Consider the following 24938-nt stretch of genomic DNA (forward strand, 5'->3'; position numbering starts at 1 on the left):
GAGGTATTCATAGTGACCGTCTCGGGTGTTAAAAGCGGTCTTCCATTCGTCACCCTTTCGAATTCGTACCAAGTTATACGCACCCCGCAGATCCAACTTCGTAAAAACTTGAGCTCCTCTCAGTCTGTCAAAGAGCTCCGAAATTAAAGGTAATGGGTATTTGTTCTTTATTGTGATTGCGTTGAGACCCCTGTAATCTATGCAGGGACGCAAATCACCCTCTTTCTTCCGAACAAAGAAAAACCCAGCTCCCGCGGGAGAGACAGACTTACGAATGAACCCCTTCTCTAAGCTCTCTCTTATATAGGTCGACATGGCCTCCGACTCAGGTATCGACAGGGGGTAAACCCTGCCTTTAGGTGGAACCGAACCTGGGATAAGGTCTATGGCACAGTCATACGGCCTATGGGGTGGAAGAACCTCAGCACCCTGTTTGGAGAACACGTCAGCGAAATCCAAATAGGGTGTAGGTATGGGAGAGAGATCAGTTGATGCAACCGCAACGACCTTAGGTGGTAAGGGAAGACATCGGGACTGACATTTCGAACCCCAACTAATAATGCTGTCAGACTCCCAGTCAATGTGAGGAGCATGAGTCCGAAGCCATGGAAGACCCAGAAGGACGTCGTCTATACCCTCAGGCAAAACAAGAAAAGAAATCTCCTCTATGTGACCCTGAGACAGGGAAAGGCGCAAGGGAACTGTCCTCAATGTAATGGAGTCAGACAACATAGTTCCATTAACAACACGGACAGGAATAGGCGCCTCTAACATGATAGAGGGAATATTGTGTCCCTTTACAAATCCTGAGGACACAAAAATCCCGTCAGCTCCGGAATCCACAAAAGCCATAATAGGCCATGTATTCTCAGATAACGAGAGCTGACCTGGGATACAACACTTAGAGGGTGCAGAAGACGTCTCTAGTAACCCCCCTCTAATGGTTACTAGGCCAGGGAGTTTCCCTGACGACTAGGACACTTGTTGGCATAGTGCCCAGCCTGACGACATACGTAACATATAGGAGGACCAGACTTGCGTAGTCTGGAGAACGTATGACCTAACTCCATAGGAGTGGGAGATGTTTCAGATGCTGAGGAAGATGGTAGTGGACCCTCAACAACTGGAATAGCCCGATGCTTAGGGCGTGAGGAAGAGACCTCGAGTCTACGTTCCTTATGGCGTACATCGATCCTCGTTGCTACTGTGATCAAGTCCTCCAGAGAAGCAGGGACCTCACGAGTAGCAAGGGCATCCTTGACATAGCCTGCCAACCCTCTCCAGAAGATAGGAATCAACACCTTCTCTGGCCAATCTAGTTCTGCCACCAGAGTTCTAAAAGCAATGGCATAAGAACTAGTGGATAATGAACCCTGAGATAGATCTAACAGTCTCAGGGCCGCATCATGGGTAACCTGCGGACCCATGAATACCGCCTTAAGAGCATCAAGAAAGTCTTGATGTCTCAGAGTAACCACATCAGAGCGCTCCCATAGGGGAGTCGCCCATTCTAAGGCTTTGTCCTGAAGTAAGGAGATGATAAAGCCTACTCTGGACCTCTCCGTAGAGAAGCGAGAAGAGTTGACCTCTAGGTGTATCTGACACTGACTAATGAAACCACGACATGATCTGGCATCGCCAGAATATCTGTTTGGCAGAGCAAGTCGAGGATCATGTGCAGATGTCACCATGGTCTGAGGTTTATCCTCTATACTCTTGAGCCGTGACTCAAGTACTTGTATGTAACGGTGTAACTGCTGATATTCTGCCATAACTGCCAGACCCTTGGCTCAGTCCTAATGTTACGGGGGGCTGTCTGATAATAACCGAAAGGAGTATCAGACAGTCAGGGTCCACCGTGCAAAGACTTTGCTGCAGACTATGGCAGAGTGCAATACCTCTGTTAACTCACAGAAGTATATAATAAGAAAGTAAAGCAATTCCTCCCTTACTTGGAGGGTGTGTGGAATGATCTCTGTTAATAATCACAGAGACAAAGGCAATGTGTGCGAAATGGCACCTACCTAGGTCCGCTCTTCTAGTGGTGCAAAAGAGACGAACAGCAGCGTAAGCCGCACAAAGCTCCTACCTGCGTTCGCTCCACTAGTGTGCGAGGACACGAACCACTAGATATGGCACCTGCCTAGGTCCGCTCTTCTAGTGGTGCAAAAGAGACGAACAGCAGCGTAAGCCGCACAAAGCTCCTACCTCTGTTCGCTCCCCTAGTGTGCGAGGATACGAACAACTGCCAGACGCAGTATAAGGAACGTTACCCTAGCGGCAACGTCCACCTACGAGTAGAATCACAAGGCCCAGCCAGACCATGTGCCTCAGGCACCTGCCTATGTCCGCTCCCCTAAGAGGTAAGGATACGGACAGCAGCCGAAGCTGTAAGGTATAAGAACGCTACCCTGCTGGTAGCGCTCACCTAGCATAGACAGAGGAATGCCTAGAGGAACGCGCACAGAGCGTCTACTCATATGCATGAACCAAGAGGACTGAGCACCATGCGGCGTGTGTCAGGGTCTTATATAGACTCTGTGCCTCATCCAAGATGGAGGACACCAGAGCCAATCCGCTGCCAGAACGACAGGAGTGACGTCATGCTGGCCTATCACCGAGCAAGACGTCACAAGCACATGACCAGCGACCAATCGGCATAGAAGGTGTCAGAGACATGTGACCTCGTGTCAGCGATGATGTCACCCGCACATGTGCAATGGCTCCAAGATTGGACTTAGTCTCCGGCGCTCGCACATGTGCAGTAGCAAGAAATCTGGACTTAGTCTCCAGCGCTCGCACATGTGCAGTAGCAAGAAATCTGGACTTAGTCTCCAGCGCTCGCACATGTGCAGTAGCGAGAAATCTGGACATAGTCTCCAGTGCTCGCAGCAACCGTAACAATCGGTCAACAATACAGCGCACGTTGTACAAGGAGAAGCTGTATGGGAGAGTGATGCGAAAGAAGCCGTTTCTGCAAGCACGCCACAAACAGAGTCGCCTGAGGTATGCAAAAGCACATTTGGACAAGCCAGTTACATTTTGGAAGAAGGTGCTGTGGACTGATGAAACAAAGATTGAGTTGTTTGGTCATACAAAAATGCATGGAGGCAAAAAAACACGGCATTCCAAAAAAAGAACTTGCTACCCACAGTAAAATTTGGTGGAGGTTCCATCATGCTTTGGGGCTGTGTGGCCAATGCCGGCACCGGGAATCTTGTTAAAGTTGAGGGTCACATGGATTCAACTCAGTATCAGCAGATTCTTGACAATAATGTGCAAGAATCAGTGACGAAGTTGAAGTTACGCAGGGGATGGATATGTCAGCAAGACAATGATCCAAAACACCGCTCCAAATCTACTCAGGTATTCATGCAGAGGAACAATTACAATGTTCTGGAATGGCCATCCCAGTCCCCAGACCTGAATATCATTGAAAATCTGTGGGATGATTTGAAGCGTGCTGTCCATGCTCGGCGACCATCAAACTTAACTGAACTGGAATTGTTTTGTAAACAGGAATGGTCAAATATAACTTCATCCAGGATCCAGGAACTCATTAAAAGCTACAGGAAGCGACTAGAAGCTGTTATTTTTGCAAAAGGAGGATCTACAAAATATTAATGTCACTTTTATGTTGAGGTGCCCATACTTTTGCACCGGTCAAATTTTGTTTAAATGCGGATTGCACATTTTCTGTTAGTACAATAAACCTCATTTCAATCCAGAAATATTACTCAGTCCATCAGTTATTAGATATATGAAACTGAAATAGCTGTTGCAAAAACCCAAATTGTTATAAAGAAAAAAGGTTAACATTAATAGGGGTGCCCAAATTTTTTCATATGACTGTATATTCCCAACTCACTTGTTTATTTTCACCAGGTAAACCAATATAACTGCATAAAATTTAGAAATAAACATTTCTGACATGCAAAAACAAAACCCCAAAAAATTAGTGACTATAGCCACCTTTCTTTATGATGACACTCAACAGCCTACCATCCATAGAATCATAGAATATTAGAGTTGGAATGGACCTCCTAGGTCATCTAGTCCAACCCCCTGCTCAAAGCAGGATTCACTAAATCATCCCAGACAGATGTTCGTCCAACCTCTTTTTAAAGACTTCCATTGAAGGAGAACTCCCCACCTCTCGTGGCAGCCTGTTCCACTCATTGATCACTGTCAAATTTTTTTTTCTAATATCTAATCTGTGTCTCCTCCCTATCAGTTTCATTCCATTGATTATAGTCTTTCCTTGTGAAAATGAGAATAAAACTGATCCCTCTACAGTGTGACAGCCATTACGATATTTGTAGACCGCTATTAGGTCTCCTCTCAGTCTTCTCTTTCGAAAGCTAAACAATCCTAAATCCTGTAACCGTTCCCCATAGGACATGGTTTGCAGTCCAGTCACCATTCTGGTCACTCTTCTCTGAACTTGCTCCAGTTTGTTGATGTCTTTTTTAAAATGTGGTGCCCAGAACTGGGCACAATATTCCAGATGAGGTCTGACCAAAGAGGAGTAAAGGGGGATAATGACTTCACGTAATCTAGACTGTATGCTTCTTTTAATACATCCTAGAATGGTGTTTGCCTTTTCTGCTGCTGCATCACACTGTTGACTTATGTTCAGTCTGTGATCTATTAGTATACCTAAGTCTTTTTCACACATGCTGTTGGATAGATCTATTCCTCCCATGCTGTATATGCTTTTTTCAATATTCTTGCCAAGATGTACGACTTTGCATTTCTCCCAGTTAAAACCCATTCTTTTAGTTGCTGCCCACTGTTCCAGCTTGTTTAGATCTTGTTGAATCTTCTCTCTCTCTTCTCTAGAATTAGCTATTCCTCCTAGCTTTGTGTTATCAGCAAATGTAATCAATTTACCCTTAATTCCTTCATCTAAATCATTGATAAAGATGTTGAACAACACGGGGCCCAGGACAGAGCCCTATGGTACCCCACTTGAGACAGTCTTCCAACTGGATGTGCAACCATTTATGACCACTCTTTGACTCCGATCACTAGATTCTGTCAGTTGCTTGATCTGTGTACGATCAACATTGCGTGCAGCAGCCACCACAGCCTCCCAGACACTGTTCCAAGAGGTGGACTGTTTTCCCTCCCTCTAGATCTTACATTTTATGAGGGGACCACAGGTTCTCTATGGGGATCAGATCAGGTGAACAAGGGGGCCATGTCATTATTTTTTCATCTTTTAGACCTTAACTGGCCAGCCACGCTGTGGAGTAGTTGGATTCATGTGATGGAGCATTGTCCTGCATGAAAATCATGTTTTTTTTAACGATACCGACTTCTTCCTGTACCACTGCTTGAAGAAGTTGTCTTCCAGAAACTGTGAGTAGGTCTGGGAGTTGAGCTTCATTCCATCCTCAACCTGAAAAGGTCCCACAAGTTCATCTTTGATGATACCAGTCCATACCAGTACCCCACCTCCACCTTGCAGGCGTTTGAGTCGGAGTGGAGCTCTCTGCCCTTTAGTGATCAGCTTCTGGCCCATCCATCTGGCCCATCAAGAGTCACTCTCATTTCATCAGTCCATAAAACCTTTCAAAAATCATTCTTAAGATATTTCTTGGTTCAGTCTTGACGTTTTATCTTATGTTTCTTGTTCAAAGGTGGTTGTTTTTCAGCCTTCCTTACCTTGGCCATGTCCCTGAGAATGGCACACCTTGTGCTTTTTGATACTCCAGTAACGTTACAGCTCTGAAATATGGCCAAACTGTTGGCAAATGGCATCTTGGCAGCTTCACGCTTGATTTTCCTCAATTCATGGGCAGTTATTTTGCGCCTTTTTTGCCCAACACGCTTCTTGCGACCCTGTTGGCTATTTGCCATGAAACGTTTGATTGTTCGGTGATCATGCTTCAAAACTTTGGCAATTTCAAGACTGCTGCATCCCTCTGCAAGACATCTCACAATTTTGGACTTTTCAGAGCCCGTCAAATCTCTCTTCTGGTCCATTTTGGCAAAGGAAAGGAAGTTGCCTAATAAGTATGCACCCCTTATATAGGGTGTTGATGTCATTAAACCACACCCCTCCTCATTACAGAGATGTACATCACCTAATTTACTTAATTGGTAGTTGGCTCTCAAGCCTATACAGCTTGAAGTAGGACAACATATATAAAAATTATCATGTGATCAAAATACTCATATGCCTAATAAGTCTGCACACAGTGTACATGGTGTATCAATTGTAATATCAGGTCAGACCCATATACATTTCTATGACATGAACCTACAACTCCCAGTATGTCCTTAAAGGGATTGTCCGGTCTAAAGTGATGTCTGCAGTTACTCTATATGACAATCTACAGTATGTGGATAAAAATTAAACAAGGGAGCGCATGTGAAGGTTCTGGGAGATAGCGGTGAGGAGGAGAAAAGGAATCTACTCACCTGATGTGGTTGTGTAGCCCTCGCACAACCACGGTATAAGGCGGGAGTGTGGTGTCAGAGCTCTTCTAACCTGTTAGCCCACGATGTCCATCCAGGGAAGCAAATTCCTGAAGAGCTGGTCACATGACAGATCACTGGGCGTCTCTGCTCATCTGACCTCCGTATCAAGCAGCTCTTGCCGTGAACGCACAGAGGGGAAGATCAGCAGTAAAGTATAGAAGCACGGTCTGATAGAGCGCTAAGGAGGCCACAGTATTAGATTAATTTTTTTTATTTTTAATTTTTGTTATCCACCTGATGAAGATATTGTGTATATCGAAACACGTTGTGGCTGATAGAAAACAATAAATTCTAAAAAAAATTAATCTAATATTGTGGCCTCCTTAGTGCTCTATCAGACCGTGCTTCTATAATCTACAGTATGTGACTGCAGACTTATGAATCCTTCCAGGGCACGCACTGTGCGCTGCGAGAATCTGCCAGTGGCTGAGCCAGGAAAGGTGGTCACATGACTGCAATTATGCGATATGCATGTTGCTGGCTAGATCCCGACTAGTGTCCGCAGCCTCACTCAATACAAGTGTAAGGAGTGGATGTGTCCAACTAGTGGGCGTGGACGTTCAGTGGTCATGACCATGCACGCCAACTACACACACACTACCCAGTTTCTATTCTGTACTCCCTCACACTTCCCCATACAGTCTCATATTATTACCCTCAAAAAGCTCCTCACACATAACTCACTGTTTCAGCTCACATCCCCCTGCTAACCATACTAAATCCTCAAAACAAGAAAGCCTGCGGAGACACCATCACATGTTTCTCAACGCTGGCAGGAAACTAGCCAGGTCTTTCACCGGGAAGGAACAACCACGGGAAGGGCAGTCTCCAGTCAAGGAGACCACCTATGCCAAACATGGTATCCATCCACAGACAGCTGTTTCGGGGTATTTGCCCCTCATCAGTGGGGAGTAGGAAACTGGCTAGTGGAAGCAATGCCTAGTAGAAGACTGCATAAGCAAGGATGATTGACCTAGGGAGATCAACATCCAACACCGCGGAGACACCATCACGTGTTTCTCAACGCAGTGATTCTAGAGCAATGCCCCCTGGGAAATATTCAAAACAAGATGAAGGGCAAATACCCCGTAACAGCTGTCTGTGGATGGATACCATGTTTGGCATAGGTGGTCTCATTGACTGGAGACTGCCCTTCCCATGGTTGTTCCTTCCCAGTGAAAGACCTCTCTAGTTTCCTGCCAGCGTTGAGAAACATGTGATGGTGTCTCCGCAGGCTTTCTTGTTTTGAATATTTCACAGGGGGCATTGCTTTAGAATCACTGCATTGAGAAACACGTGATGGTGTCTCCGCGGTGTTGGATGTTGATCTTCCTAAGGTCAACCATCCTTGCTTATGCATACTAAATCCTCACACATCCCCCCCACACCCATTCCATCCCCCTCGCTCCCCAAACTGTGTATGCATAAATAACTCCTCTCATACATGCCTCTTCTTGGTCTCATACTGTGTCTGCACCCATCCCTCCATTGCTTTCATACTGTGTCCTCAAATTTCTGTCTTCCCCCTTGCTCCCCATACTATCTCTTCACTCATCCTCTAGTTCTTTATACTGTTGTAAGGGGTGGGCAGACCCCTTACAAGGAGGTGCAGTTTTCCCCCTGAAGATACCCCACGCTGGGGTAGATAGTCATGTTAATGTTGATGTTATTAATAAAAATGTCTTTACTGTGTAGTGGGTGTTCCCCTAGAGGCTGGGTGGGACGGCTGTCCCCATAGAAACTGTGCAGGAGGGAGGAGGAGCCGGCAGCTTAGGGGGAAGGGAGAGAAGTGTGTGTGGAAGGCAGTTGAGTCCGGGACGGGAGAGAAGAAGCAGAAGGGGCAGAGTGTGGGAGCTGGGCGGACAGAAAAGCGAAGGAAAGGAAAGAGAACGTGTCCTCAAAGGTGAAGCAGGAATTGTGTGGGTCAAGACTGTGATAGCCGGAGTGGGAACCTAGGTGAAGTGGAGTAGCCGGGCACATCCCCACTAGAGGAGACGTCCAGAAAAGGTTTTCCCCCACAGAAGTTGTGAAATCATCTGATTATTGCCTCTGTTATGAAGAAGCGTACAATAAACATGCCTTCTGGTTCAACCGAACTATGTCTGCAAAGTCTTTGTACATCTGACGGCGTTATCTGCACCACCACACTCTGCCCCACCAAGCAATCTCCTGTCCCAATAGTGACGGCGGAGCCAGGGGTTATCCTGATAGAAAAAGGGGCCACGACTACAACCCCCGAGGCACCCCTGGCACCCCGTTACATGTGGCGTAGTCGGCAGGATCCGGATTATCTGCAGGGGGTCCCGATCCAAGAAGATGGAGACCAAGTGGTGCCTAAGGCGTTGGACCAGGCACAAGACAGCGGTAAGATGGCCACCGTCTTCACGAACACAGTGAGCGTGCGAAGAATTGGCGCCAAAAGAAAAGCCTGGGGCTGGCCGGTGAAGAAAAAGAAGTGCGGAGTGCGCCGCTCAAAGAGGGGAGGTGCTGGCCCCAGGATGCTGATGAAGACATGTGAAGTGGGCGGCGTTACAGAAAAAAAGAAGAGCTGCCTCGGCCGGGTCGATTTGATGTGCGAGACTGGGGGTGGAGTGTATCCAAGAGCGGGAAATGAAGGCCCGCCTCCACCTTCCCCAGCATCTCCACCTGCCCCGGCGCCATTGCAAGAAACGCCAACTCAGAGACTGACTCCAAGCGAGATGGAGACCCCAAGAAAACAGCATGCTGCAGTGGGCGCGCTGGTAGCAACCAGCCTGGGGAGAGGACGCCCGAAGCAGACTGCGGCCGCGGTAGGACTTACCCTTAACCTACCGGCTGTGCCAGGAGGACCGGAGCGGCCCTCAAAAGTAACGTGGGTCACTTCCTGGGATGCCGCGACCGGTGAGACCTCGACTGAAGTCCGGGCCACCTACAAGGCGCAGCTACGGCCGGGAAGCGAAGTCCTGGGAGAACCACTCCAGTGTCCGGAGGTGTTCACGCCAGTCGAGGTGGGACCTCCAACCCACACAGCAGTTCCGGCCCCGGAAGAGCAACATGCCCGGGAGCTAGAAGAAGATGAGTGGGGATTCTTTTGGGAGCCGGTAAAGCCGACGCCCCTGACTTAGCGAAAGTCCCCACCGCCTGAACCCGATCCGGTGCAGGAAAGGTTACTGGCCGAGACCGTGGCCCGCGAGATGATGGCCGGTCCCCTTAGCGACGAGTTTGATCGGCAGTGCACCGTTGGCACCGTGGTCAAATTCAATCAGGCGGAGGGCTATGGATTAATTGAGGACGAAGAGACCGGCGACCATTTCTTCTACAACCGGGTTAACCTGGACACTGAGGGCTTACCACAACGCCTTCATACGCTGTACCCGGGAGAAAAGGTGAAGTTCCGGAGAGAAGTGGGATGCCGGGGCCTATTTGCCGTAGGAGTGACCCGGATGCCCACTGCACAAGAGGCCGCACAGTGGCAGCAAGAGATCGAATGGGAAGAGTGTCAGTACCGGAGATGTACACAACAGAGACCGGTGCTGGCTGAGATTTCCCGGCCGAGAAACACGCCGGCGGTGTCGCCAGAAGTCATGACAGGACTGAGTGCTGACCCAGAAAAGGGGACACCGGCGGTGTTAGCGATCCACCAGAGCATGGTCACACACCCGGTGATCGTCGTGGGTAGTCCCCAGCCGTCCCGTTCAGTGACCCCGTCACCCCCGTCGGGGGTTGAAGAGGCAAAACCGGAGACAGAGGCGCCAGAACCACCAGTCAACTACGAACCGTTCGAGGCTGCGCCGCTTGCCAGGTCAGTCCCTTTCCGATTATGTGAGGGCTCAGCGGGCCGAATGTCAGCGCGCTTACCATCCCGTGTGACCCGTAATGACCGGAGGTAATGGACCTGTTCGTGTTGAGTACCGGCATTGTTAAAAGAGCCGGAAAAGTTCCACAGTTTGCAACCATGTTTAAGTTACCGAGCCCGGAAGGAGCCTGATGCTGGACTGAGCCAGGGGCTCCCTCTGTGTTGTTAACGGAGACTTTACTGTTTGTACTCCTACCTACAAAGACCGGGAGTGCTGTGAAAGCCTCCAGGCAGAAGACCAGCAAAGACCGGGAGTGCCTGCTGAAGGCCTCCGGGCACACTGTCTACAAAGACCGGGAGCTCCCAGGAGGGACTCCGGGCGCAGAACTTGTGCGCTCAGTGGTTGACTTTGTTTATGAAGGTTTTAAAGTTTTATCCAAAGTTTGCCTTGCTGCTAAATTGTGTTTTACAGGTTCGAGCCTTGCCGGGAGGCTTAGGCAGAAAGAGGGGAGGAATGTAAGGGGTGGGCAGACCCTTTACAAGGAGGTGCAGTTTTCCCCCTGAAGATACCCCACGCTGGGGTAGATAGTCATGTTAATGTTGATGTTATTAATAAAAATGTCTTTACTGTGTAGTGGGTGTTCCCCTAGAGGCTGGGTGGGACGGCTGTCCCCATAGAAACTGTGCAGGAGGGAGGAGGAGCCGGCAGCTTAGGGGGAAGGGAGAGAAGTGTGTGTGGAAGGCAGTTGAGTCCGGGACGGGAGAGAAGAAGCAGAAGGGGCAGAGTGTGGGAGCTGGGTGGACAGAAAAGCGAAGGAAAGGAAAGAGAACGTGTCCTCAAAGGTGAAGCAGGAATTGTGTGGGTCAAGACTGTGATAGCCGGAGTGGGAGCCTAGGTGAAGTGGAGTAGCCGGGCACATCCCCACTAGAGGAGACGTCCAGAAAAGGTTTTCCCCCAGCAGAAGTTGTGAAATCATCTGATTATTGCCTCTGTTATGAAGAAGTGTACAATAAACATGCCTTCTGGTTCAACCGAACTACGTCTGCAAAGTCTTTGTACATCTGACGGCGTTATCTGCACCACCACACTTTGCCCCACCAAGCAATCTCCTGTCCCAATAGTGACGGCGGAGCCAGGGGTTAGCCTGATAGAAAAAGGGGCCACGACTACAACCCCCGAGGCACCCCTGGCACCCCGTTACACTGTGTCTGCAACTATCCCATCACCCGGGCTCCCCATACTTTGTCTGCACAAATTCCCCCACTTCTCAAACTGTTTCCTCATACATCCCCCCTCACTCCGCATACTGTGTCCCCTGACATCGCCCCCCTTGCTCCCCATACTGTGTCTACACCCGTCCTCCCTCGTTCCCTATACTGTCTGCACCCATCCCCTTCTTTGTTTACCAAACAGTGTCCTCAAATTCCTCCCCCCCCGCACAATATTCTGTGTCAGCACCTATCTTCTCCTCACTCCTCTGTGTCAGTACCCATCCCTCCCTTTGCTCCCCAAACTGTGTCCTCAAATATATGCCCCCCAAATTACAATAAATCTTCAGTGTCTCCAGCTCCACTGGAGCATTTACCACCAACGCTGTCTGCTCTGCCAAGAAGTGACATCAGCAGTGTATTGAAGTCGCCCTCACCCGGAAATGTTGGTGTTTAGTACTTCAATTGTACTCCTGTATGAATGGTGCAAGAACAATGGATTGCTGGGAGCTGACGCGCTGCATCTTCTCTGAGCCAGCTGTCTGCTTAACAGTATGCTCAGAAAACAGCCGAATCCTAGTCTGGGAGGGCGGCAAAATTCACTTTAAGAGTTAACAGGTAATATAAGTCTTGTGTATATCTATGCGGTTTGTTCAATAGGCTGCTTTCACACCTCCGGTTTTAGCAGAGTCGGCCAATCCGGCTCTAAAACCTATGCAACGGATGCGGCGACAATACCGCATCCTTTGCATAAGTTTTTTACATGTGGCTCGTCCGGTTTTTGCCGCTTGCGGCAGGCTACTGAGCATGTGCAGTGGAAAAAATGCATCCGGCGTCCATAGGCATGCATTGCAAATCGCGCCGCATTGGCCGGATGCGGTGCGATGCGGGGTTTTTTGCCGGACAAACAAAGTGCCAGGCAGCGTTCCATCCGACCGCCGCATCGGCTAAATCTGACACATGCAGCAAAAAACGGACGGAACGCAAGCCCATGTGGCACAATACGGCACTAATGTAAGTCTCTGCAAAAAAACCCGCAACCGGCGGCAAAAAAAAATGGTTGCGTTTTTTCTGCAAAGCGCCGGATTGTGCCGCACAGGAAAAACCGGATGTGTGAAAGCAGACTTAGGCAGCAAAAAAGTAACTGTAGACACAATCATCCTAGCTTTCAACATGATTCAGGAACAGGTGTAAGATACAGAATATGTTATGTGCTATTTGTAAATGAAGAATAAAGATAAATAGCTGATTTCAGGCAATTCTAAACCAGTACAATGACAGGCATCAATCATCGCAGCCATCAGTCAGCACAGTGAGAGTGACAGCCAGCAGCAGAACTTCAAGCTCATGGGCTTCAATGCAAAAGTTTCAATGGGGTCCCAATTAATGCAAGTCTTTAACAGCATTGGTTTTTTCATATAGACCAAAGGGATTACTGGGGCCCTTAGCCTGTAGGGCCCGGGTACGATTGCAAACACTACACCTACTATAGTTACGCCCTTGGTGACAGGCATCAGACAGCACAATATGAGTGACAGCCATCAGTTGGCACAGTGTGACAGCCATCAGTTGGCACAGTGTGACAGCCATCAGTCACCACAGTATGAGTGACAGCCATCAGTCAGGCACAGTGTGACAGGCATTAGTCAGGCACAGTGTGACAGCCATCAGTCAGCACAGTATGAGTGACAGCCATCAGTCACCACAGTATGAGTGACAGCCATCAGTCAGGCACAGTGTGACAGGCATTAGTCAGGCACAGTGTGACAGCCATCAGTCACCACAGTATGAGTGACAGCCATCAGTCAGGCACAGTGTGACAGGCATTAGTCAGGCACAGTGTGACAGCCATCAGTCAGCACAGTGTGAGTGACAGCCATCAGTCACCACAGTATGAGTGACAGCCATCAGTCAGGCACAGTGTGACAGGCATCAGTCAGCACAGTGTGACAGCCATCAGTCAGCACAGTGTGAGTGACAGGCATCAGTCAGCACAGTATGAGTGACAGGCATCAGTCAGCACAGTATGAGTGACAGGCATCAGTCAGCACAGTATGAGTGACAGGCATCAGTCAGCACAGTATGAGTGACAGGCATCAGTCAGCACAGTATGAGTGACAGGCATCAGTCAGCACAGTATGAGTGACAGGCATCAGTCAGCACAGTATGAGTGACAGGCATCAGTCAGCACAGTGTGAGTGACAGGCATCAGTCAGCACAGTATGAGTGACAGGCATCAGTCAGCACAGTATGAGTGACAGCCATCAGTCAGCACAGTATGAGTGACAGGCATCAGTCAGCACAGTATGAGTGACAGGCATCAGTCAGCACAGTATGAGTGACAGGCATCAGTCAGCACAGTGTGAGTGACAGGCATCAGTCAGCAGTGTGAGTGACAGCCATCTGTCAGCACAATGTGACAGCTATCAGTCAGCACAGTGTGAGTGACAGGCATCAGTCAGCACAGTGTGAGTGACAGGCATCAGTCAGCAGTGTGAGTGACAGGCATCAGTCAGCAGTGTGAGTGACAGCCATCTGTCAGCACAGTGTGAGTGACAGGCATCAGTCAGCACAGTATGAGTGACAGGCATCAGTCAGCACAGTATGAGTGACAGGCATCAGTCAGCACAGTATGAGTGACAGGCATCAGTCAGCACAGTGTGAGTGACAGGCATCAGTCAGCAGTGTGAGTGACAGCCATCTGTCAGCACAATGTGACAGCTATCAGTCGGCTCAGTGTGAGTGACAGCCAACAGTCAGCATAGTGTAAGTGACAGACAATAGTTGGCATAATGTGACAGCAGTTAGCGCAATGTGAGCGACAGCCATAAGTCGGCACAGTATGAGAGAGGGTCAGCAGTCTGCACAGTGTGAGTGACAACCATCACTCAGGACAGTGTTAGTGACTGTCAGAAGTCTGCATAGTGTGAGTGCAATCCACCAGTCATTGCAATGTGAGTGACAGCAGTCAGTGAGCTTCCTGTGCCGCAGATATGAAGGCGCACAGGTGCCCATGCACACAGCACGGTTCTGTCACCTCCTCTCTTGCTGGAGGACTTTTATCACCTCGCAATTTTCTTCCGCTCAGGCCCCTCCTCGGTGCTCAGTGATGGCGCCTCCTCCTGCCGCCTCAGCCTCACACCAGCTCCGGCACTGCTAGCATCGCTCTCCCCGCAGCCACCTGCACCGGGAGCACGGGTGATGTGTCCGGCGCTGGCACCGCCATCCGCAGCCGCTGGCACCGGGAGCTGCCCGTCCTGAGAAGTAAGTTCAGTTGTGGACACGTGTTGCTCTCTAGTGGAGACTGCTGCTAACTTAGGGCACGGAGCACACAGAGGAGCGCAGCATGGGGTGCAGCAGCATGGGGTGCAGCAGCATGGGGTGCAGCAGCATGGGGTGCAGCAGATTCAGGGGCGTCCCAGGCATGGAGTCCAGGGGCTTCACGGGAACTTTAGCTGTGTGGTCCATGCTGCAAGGGACAGGTGGGTGCTATGTGATGGTCTGGGCTCTAGCGTTAGAAGGTGACTTTGTCCTCAAAGCAGCAACACGTATCAGTGATATAGGGGGCAGGGGGTAATGGTGGTCCTGGTGCCCATCCCAGGGCTGCCATACCAAACAGATGCAAAACTTACAGTCTACAACAGGTTAATAAATTGGGCAGAAAATCACTGGGCACATCTCTAGCAGGTCCTCTGTCCTGTCACATAGAGATCCAGGGGGTCATAATGGGATGGTATGCTGGGGTACTGGGAACATACAGTGAAGTACTGGGATCATACTGGGAGTGTCTATAGGAAAATACTGGGATCATACTAGGAGTACTACCGTAGCAATATGCAATATTCAATACAGAGATATTACTGAGATTGTATAGTGCAGTACTTGGATCATACATCAATCATGGGATTGTATAGTGCAGAACTGGGATCATACTGGGATTGTATAGTGCAGTACTGGGATCATACTGGGATTGTATAGTGCAGTACTGGGATCATACTGGGATTGTATAGTGCAGTACTGGGATCATACATCAATCATGGGATTGTATAGTGCAGTACTGGGATCATACTGGGATTGTATAGTGCAGAACTGGGATCATACTGGGATTGTATAGTGCAGAACTGGGATCATACTGGGATTGTATAGTGCAGAACTGGGATCATACATCAATCATGGGATTGTATAGTGCAGTACTGGGATCATACTGGGATTGTATAGTGCAGAACTGGGATCATACTGGGATTGTATAGTGCAGAACTGGGATCATACTGGGATTGTATAGTGCAGTACTGGGATCATACTGGGATTGTATAGGGCAGTACTGGGATCATACTGGGATTGTATAGTGCAGTACTGGGATTGTATAGTGCAGTACTGGGATCATACTGGGATTGTATAGTGCAGAACTGGGATCATACTGGGATTGTATAGTGCAGTACTGGGATCATACTGGGATTGTATAGTGCAGTACTGGGATCATACTGGGATTGTATAGTGCAGTACTGGGATCATACTGGGATTGTATAGTGCAGAACTGGGATCATACTGGGATTGTATAGTGCAGAACTGGGATCATACTGGGATTGTATAGTGCAGAACTGGGATCATACTGGGATTGTATAGTGCAGTACTGGGATCATACTGGGATTGTATAGTGCAGAACTGGGATCATACTGGGATTGTATAGTGCAGTACTGGGATCATACTGGGATTGTATAGTGCAGTACTGGGATCATACTGGGATTGTATAGTGCAGTACTGGGATCATACTGGGATTGTATAGTGCAGAACTGGGATCATACTGGGATTGTATAGTGCAGAACTGGGATCATACTGGGATTGTATAGTGCAGAACTGGGATCATACTGGGATTGTATAGTGCAGAACTGGGATCATACTGGGATTGTATAGTGCAGTACTGGGATCATACTGGGATTGTATAGTGCAGTACTGGGATCATACTGGGATTGTATAGTGCAGTACTGGGATCATACTGGGATTGTATAGTGCAGTACTGGGATCATACTGGGATTGTATAGTGCAGTACTGGGATCATACTGGGATTGTATAGTGCAGAACTGGGATCATACTGGGATTGTATAGTGCAGAACTGGGATCATACTGGGATTGTATAGTGCAGTACTGGGATTATACTGGGATTGTATAGTGCAGTACTGGGATCATACTGGGATTGTATAGTGCAGTACTGGGATCATACTGGGATTGTATAGTGCAGTACTGGGATCATACTGGGATTGTATAGTGCAGAACTGGGATCATACTGGGATTGTATAGTGCAGTACTGGGATCATACTGGGAGTGTCTATAGGAAAATTCTGGGAGCATACTAGGAGTACTCCCGTTGCAATATGCAATATTCAATACAGAGATATTACTGAGATTGTATAGTGCAGTACTGGGATTATACTGGGATTGTATAGTGCAGTACTGGGATCATACTGGGATTGTATAGTGCAGTACTGGGATTATACTGAGATTGAATAGTGAACTACTAGGAACACAGTGCAATAATGAGATTATACTGGGATTGTAAAATGCAATACTGGGAGTGTATACAGTAAAAGTACTGGAATCATACTGGGACTGCATAGTGCATTACTGAGATCATACTGGGATTGTATACTGCTAAACTGGGATCAAATTGGGATTGTATAGCGCAAAACTTGGATCATACTGGGATTGTATAGTGAAGTACTAGGCACACTGCACTAATGAGATCATACTGGAATTGTATAATGCAATACTAGGAGTGTACACAATAAAGTACTGGGATCATACTGGTATAGTAAATTACTAGTAACATACAATATGCAATACGAAGATCATCATGGGATTGTATAGTGCAATACTGGCATCATACTGGGATTGTATAGTGCAATACTGGGATCATACTGGGATTGTATAGTGCACTACTGGGACTGTATAGTTTACAGTAGTACTTGGATTATACTGGGACTGTATAGCGTTTACAAATGGGATCATACTGGAGTTGTATACTGAAATACTTAGATTGTATAATGCAGTACTTGGATCATGCTGTGATTGTTCTGGGGAAATACTGGGAATATATAATGCAATTTTCTCTGTGCTGTGAAATACTGGGATTAATTGGATACTGTATAATGAAGTACTGGGATTATACTGGGATTGCATAGTATAGTAATGGGATTAACACATATCCTGTTGTTTATAAAGCATCAACATGTTCCACAGCATTGCACAGAGATCACTCGTCCCTACTGGGGCTCACAATCTTTTCCCCCATGACTTACCCATTTGTAAAAGAATCAGTTTTATAAGAGGCCAATAAACCCACCAAAATGTTTCAGAAAGTGGAAGGAAACCAGAGAACCGGTAATAACCAATGCAAACACCAAGAGGACATATAAACTCTATGGATTTCAGCCTAGGACCCCGATTGTATAGATGAACATTGGGATTGCCTGTTGAACATCTAGAATCATTTCTACATTGTATCACATTGTAGAATGGAGCACTCCGATCATACAGGAACATGCAACGTACTGTATTCTATAATACTGCACTGGGATCTGCGCATGCTGGAGTCGTATAATGCACAATGGTTTGTAGAATGGTACTAGAAGGGTATCTGAATGATATGTTTTAGTATTGGGGATATATCAGGATTATACAGTTCAGTACAATGGAATCTCAGTGAAATGATATAGCCACATTATGGGATGACACTGAAACTTGAATATAGCTTTATAAACTGCAGGGCTGGGATGATACTAGGATTATATGGTGGAGGATTGTATACTAGAAGTGTATAGTGGAGGACTGTATGGCTATTGAGACTGTATAATAGAGGACTGTATACTGGAGGATTTTATGGATACTATGACTGTATATTAGAGGTCTATATGAATTGGTAGACTGGAAGGTGACATACTGGAGGACTGTATGTATACTAGGACTGGAAGGTGGAGGACTGTATGAATACTAGGACTGGAAGGTGGAGGACTGTATGAATACTAGGACTGGAAGGTGGAGGACTGTATGAATACTAGGACTGGAAGGTGGAGGACTGTATGAATACTAGGACTGGAAGGTGGAGGACTGTATGAATACTAGGACTGGAAGGTGGAGGACTGTATGAATACTAGGACTGGAAGGTGGAGGACTGTATGAATACTAGGACTGGAAGGTGGAGGACTGTATGAATACTAGGACTGGAAGGTGGAGGACTGTATGAATACTAGGACTGGAAGGTGGAGGACTGTATGAATACTAGGACTGGAAGGTGGAGGACTGTATGAATACTGGGACTGGAAGGTGGAGGACTGTATGAATACTGGGACTGGAAGGTGGAGGACTGTATGAATACTAGGACTGGAAGGTGGAGGACTGTATGAATACTAGGACTGGAAGGTGGAGGACTGTATGAATACTAGGACTGGAAGGTGGAGGACTGTATGAATACTTGGACTGGAAGGTGGAGGACTGTATGAATACTTGGACTGGAAGGTGGAGGACTGTATGAATACTTGGACTGGAAGGTGGAGGACTGTATGAATACTTGGACTGGAAGGTGGAGGACTGTATGAATACTAGGACTGGAAGGTGGAGGACTGTATGAATACTGGGACTGGAAGGTGGAGGACTGTATGAATACTGGGACTGGAAGGTGGAGGACTGTATGAATACTAGGACTGGAAGGTGGAGGACTGTATGAATACTAGGACTGGAAGGTGGAGGACTGTATGAATACTAGGACTGGAAGGTGGAGGACTGTATGAATACTTGGACTGGAAGGTGGAGGACTGTATGAATACTTGGACTGGAAGGTGGAGGACTGTATGAATACTTGGACTGGAAGGTGGAGGACTGTATGAATACTAGGACTGGAAGGTGGAGGACTGTATGAATACTAGGACTGGAAGGTGGAGGACTGTATGAATACTAGGACTGGAAGGTGGAGGACTGTATGAATACTGGGACTGGAAGGTGGAGGACTGTATGAATACTGGGACTGGAAGGTGGAGGACTGTATGAATACTAGGACTGGAAGGTGGAGGACTGTATGAATACTAGGACTGGAAGGTGGAGGACTGTATGAATACTAGGACTGGAAGGTGGAGGACTGTATGAATACTAGGACTGGAAGGTGGAGGACTGTATGAATACTTGGACTGGAAGGTGGAGGACTGTATGAATACTTGGACTGGAAGGTGGAGGACTGTATGAATACTTGGACTGGAAGGTGGAGGACTGTATGAATACTTGGACTGGAAGGTGGAGGACTGTATGAATACTAGGACTGGAAGGTGGAGGACTGTATGAATACTAGGACTGGAAGGTGGAGGACTGTATGAATACTAGGACTGGAAGGTGGAGGACTGTATGAATACTAGGACTGGAAGGTGGAGGACTGTATGAATACTAGGACTGGAAGGTGGAGGACTGTATGAATACTAGGACTGGAAGGTGGAGGACTGTGTGTATATTAAAGGGAACCAATCACCAGGATTTTTGTATATAACCTAAGCCAGAGCTATACTGGCGCTATCAGGCTGATTCTCTTCATACCTGTAGTGGTCAGCCCTGGTTTTGAAATTCAAGAAAGTAAAGTTTATAAAATCATTAGCTTCTTGAGTGACAGCAGCTGAGGATCAGATAATATATGTGGGGGGTATTCATAGTTATTCCCTCCTCCTGATAGAATTAGCATAAGTATTATACAATTGATTTATTTTTTACCTTGCAGGACCTGTGGTGAGGACTGTATGAATACTGGGACTGTATAGTGGAAGACTATGTAAATACTATACTGTATAGTTGAGAACTGTATAGATACTAGTACTGTATAGTAAAGAGCTGTATAGGTACTAGTACTGTATAGTAGATTTGTATAGATACTAGTACTGTATAGTAGAGAACTGTATAGATACTAGTACTGTATAGTAGAGAACTGTATAACTGCTGGTACTGTATAGTAGAGAACTATATACATACTAGGACTTTTATAGTGGACGATATATAAATATTAGGATTGTATAGTATAGATACTATGACTGTATAGTGTAGGACTGTATGGCTTCTAGGACTGTATAGTGTAGGACTGTATGGATACTAGTACTGTATAGCAGAGAACTGTATAGATGCTAGTACTGTATAGTAGAGAACTGTATAGATACTAGTACTGTATAGTAGAGAACTGTATAGGTGCTAGTACTGTATAGTAGAGAACTATATACATACTAGGACTTTATAGTGGACTATGTATAAATATTAGGATTGTATAGTATAGATACTATTACTGTATAGTGTAGGACTGTATGGATACTATTACTGTATAGTAGAGAACTGTATAGATACTAGTACTGTATAGATACTATGACTGTATAGTGTAGGACTGTATGGATACTATTACTGTATAGTAGAGAACTGTATAGATGCTAGTACTGTATAGTAGAGAACTGTATAGATGCTAGTACTGTACAGTAGAGAACTGTATACATACTAGGACTTTATAGTGGATGACTGTGTAAATACTAGGATTGTAAGGATTGTATAGTATAGATACTATGACTGTATAGTGTAGGACTGTATGGATACTAGTAGTGTATTGTGAGAAATACTCTGTGAAATAATAGGCAAAATATGGTCTTATCCGATAAAAGTTAAAAGAATAATACCAATAGTTCGCTCAGCTTAGTGGGTTGTGTTCACACATGAAAATAACATAAGTATGTACGGCTGCTGCAGATGTGTACAGCAAGGTACAGCGTGGATCCAGGAAAGTAGAGAGCGTGCCCAGTCTGCGCTGCTGTGGAGAGCTACTGCCAGGAAGATCCAGGACACATCGAAGGGTGCAATGCAGTGTTTATTCTTGAAAAATAAGGCATCGTAGTTATTTTTCCTGAATATAAAACCACATTGCACCCTTCGATGTGTCCTGGATGTTCCTGGCAGTAGCTCTCCACAGCAGCGCATATTCGGCTCTTTCTCTACTCTCCCAGTAGTGTATTGTGGCACACTGCATGAATACAAGGACTTTATAGAGGACTGTAAGGACACCTGGAATATATTGTGGAGGATTGTATAGACACTATGGATACTAGGACTTTCCAGTGGAAGACTGTGTGGATACTAGCGGGTGCATACATACTGTATAATTCATAGACTTACATAGCAAAAGTTTGAATTCCCCCCCACCTCAAAAATGAAAAATATTCAGAGGAGTATGTGGGGGCATAACGTCCAACCTATAAAACAAACAAGGAGAGAGACATGTATTGCTGCATCGACACAGTAATTACTGTATGTCCCTATTGACGCACCTTAGTGTTCTCACCCAGAAAACCCCATTCATGGCCATTATAGAGTTTCATACTCTCAAAAATGCCCGCCACACACACAGGGATAATACTTCCACACATGTCAGTGTGATAGCCCCCACTTAGTATGATACCCCCACAGCCATCAGTCAGTATAATACACCTACACAGTTTCATGGTCCCCACAGCCCTCTACACAGTATGATTGAACCTCACGACGATGCTCCCACAGTCCCTTAGTTTGATGACCCCCACAGCCACACCCTACTTAGTATGCTAACCAACCATGACAGCCCCCCACCGAGTATGATGGCCTCAATGCCAACCCCACATTCAGTATGATGTCCCCCCAATGCCATCCCCTCACTTAATAAGATGTCCAGCACATCTCCCCCACTAGCTATGATGTCCCAATATCCCCCCACTCCGTATAAAATCCAGCACTCCCCCTATTCAGGTTAATGTTTCCCAATGCCAGCCCTCGTCTCAGTAGGATAGCCCCACAGTCCATCCCTACTCAGTATGAGTGCCCTACAGCTAATGACAATAAAAAAATGGTGCAGTGTGCGTAGTGCAGTGCAAAAAGTCTCAGAATGACAGGCACAGATAAAGTGGTGGATCACATAGCCTTAAGGCCGCTTTACACGCAACGACGTATCTAACGATATGTCGTCGGGGTCACGGATTTCGTGACGCACATCCGGCGTCGTTAGGGACGTTGTTGCGTGTGACACCTCCGATCGACCGCTAACAATCAGAAATACTCACCTAATCGTGGATCGTTGACACGTTGTTCATTTTCAAAATATCGTTGCTCGTGCTTTATGCAGGCTGTTCGTCGTTCCTGAGGCAGTACACATCGCTACGTGTGACACCCCGGGAATGACGAACAACAGCGTTCCTGCGTCCTACGGCAACAAGGTGGCAGTGACGTTCATGCGGCTGCTCTCCGCTTCTATTGGTGGCCTGCTGACTGACGTCGCTGTGACGCCGCAGTGACGCCGCATGAACCGCCCCCTTAAAAAAGAGGTTGTTCGGCGGCCACAGCGACGTCGTTAGGAAGGTAAGTATGTGTGACGCGTACCTGCGATATTGTTTGCCATGGACAGCAGTTTGCCCGTGACACACAACAGACGGGGGCGGGTGCTATCGCTAGCGACATCGCTAGCGATGTCCCTGCGTGTAAAGCAGCCTTTAAGCGGGCTTTACACGCTACGATATATCTAACGAGATGTCGGCGGGGTCACGTCTTAAGTGACGCACACCCGGCATCGTTAGAGATATCGTAGCGTGTGACAGCTATGAACGAGCAGAAATACTCACCTTCTCGTTCATCGCTGACATGTCGCTCATTTTCTTAAAATCGAACGCCCTGTTGTTCATCGTACCCGGGACAGCACACATCGCTCCGTGTGACACCCCAGGAACGATGAACACAGCTTACCTGCGTCCCGCCGGCAATGCGGAAGGAAGGAGGTTTACGTCCTGCTCATCTCCGCCCCTCCGCTTCTATTGGCCGGCTGCCGTGTGACGTCGCTGTGACGCCAAACGTCTCTCCCCCTTCAGGAAGTGGATGTTCGCCACCCACAGCGAGGTCATTCGGGAGGTAAGTACGTGTGACGGGGGTTACAGCATTGTGCGACACGGGCAACAAATTGCAACGGGCAACATTGTAACGTGTAAAGCAGGCTTTAGGCGGGCTTTGCACGTTGCGACATCGCAAGCCGATGCTGCGATGTCGCACGCGATAGTCCCCGCCCCCGTCGCAGGTACGATATCATGTGATAGCTGGCGTAGCGAAAATTATCGCTACGCCAGCTTCACATGCACTCACCTGCCCTGCGACCGCCGCTCTGGCCGGCGACCCGCCTCCTTCCTAAGGGGGCGGGTCGTGCGGCGTCATAGCGACGTCACACGGCAGGCGGCCAATAGCAGCGGAGGGGCGGAGATGAGCAGGATGTAAACATCCCTCCTACCTCCTTCCTTCCACATAGCCGCCGGCGGCAGGTAAGGAGATGTTCCTCGCTCCTGCGGCTTCACACACAGCGATGTGTGCTGCCGCAGGAACGAGGAACAACATCGTACCTGTCGCGGCACCGGCATTATGGAAATGTCGGTGAATGCAACGATGTTCCGATAACGACGTTTTTGCGCTCGTTCATCGTATCATCTAGCATTTACACAGTACGATGTCGAAAGTGACGCCGGATGTGCGTCACTTTCAATTTGACCCCACCCACATCGCACGTGCGATGTCGCAACGTGCAAAGCCGCCCTTAGGCTCCCTGATCCACCAATCTATTTAACTGTATATGCATTCATAAGATATCGCTGACCGGAGAATGGAACCGCCAGGTGCCAAGCAGCGATGGGTCTCCGGCTTACAGGCCCTATAGCGGTTGTGTGGTCTGCTGCTATAGGCTGTACGCCCCTAGATATTTGGACTGTACAGTAATGGACTTTATCAATACTAGGACTGTAGAGTAGATGACTGAAGGGATACTAGGACTGTATTTTGGAGTACTGTATGGATATCAGGACTGTATAGTGGAGGACCACATGGATACTAGGACTCTATACTGTGATTTCATATTGTGATACCGGACACTTTCAGAAATATGTGTCTTCATGTGATGTAAAAGTCAAAGTCTGCAGCATCTTACAGCACATCTAGAGACAAGACTCAGAGGGAGGTTTCATCTAAAGTATCACGAATAGAAGACTAAGTAAAGTAAGACTCAGGCTTGTATTTTACCTTTAAGGCCCGTTTCACACGTCAGTGAAAAACAGTGACGTTTTTCACTGGCGTGTTAAACACGCACATGTCCCTGCATGTGCCGTGATTCACGGCACACGTGGGTTGTCTAAGTGCAATCCGGGCTCCGTTCTTCGTGGCCCGTGATTGCACTTAGAAAACAACTCACCTGTGCGCGCTCCCGCTGTCCATGGTGCTGATCGCTCCCGCGGTGCAGCATCCGGCCGGCGCTGACCCCCGCAGCAGCTGCTTCCGGGTCGGCTGTGTCGCGCATAATGAATATGTGCGACAATAATGAGCCGGCTCAGAAGCAGCAGGGAGAACGGGCTGCAGAGGACATCGCTGGAGCCGGGTGAGTAAAAATGATTTTTATTTTAAAAGTACGTTT

At 47.6% G+C, this 24938-nt stretch overlaps 1 protein-coding gene and 1 long non-coding RNA gene across 4 annotated transcripts in view; one reads left to right on the plus strand and one right to left on the minus strand.

Moving 5' to 3' along the window:
* Window positions 1–14722, minus strand: part of LOC142311832 (uncharacterized) — a 463490-nt gene extending 448768 nt beyond the window's left edge. For all 3 annotated transcript variants that reach the window (XR_012754302.1, XR_012754301.1, XR_012754303.1), the window contains exon 1: window positions 14540–14722. This is a non-coding gene — a long non-coding RNA (uncharacterized LOC142311832). The remainder of the gene's footprint in view (window positions 1–14539) is intronic.
* The window catches only part of KCNG1 (potassium voltage-gated channel modifier subfamily G member 1), a 128550-nt gene continuing 118185 nt past the window's right edge, over window positions 14574–24938 (plus strand). Inside the window, exon 1 of the mRNA XM_075350597.1 lies at window positions 14574–14737. The gene's annotated coding sequence lies outside the window, so the exon portion shown is untranslated. The remainder of the gene's footprint in view (window positions 14738–24938) is intronic.

The sequence above is a fragment of the Anomaloglossus baeobatrachus genome, chromosome 5, assembly GCF_048569485.1.
Source record: "Anomaloglossus baeobatrachus isolate aAnoBae1 chromosome 5, aAnoBae1.hap1, whole genome shotgun sequence".
NCBI lineage: Eukaryota > Metazoa > Chordata > Amphibia > Anura > Aromobatidae > Anomaloglossus > Anomaloglossus baeobatrachus.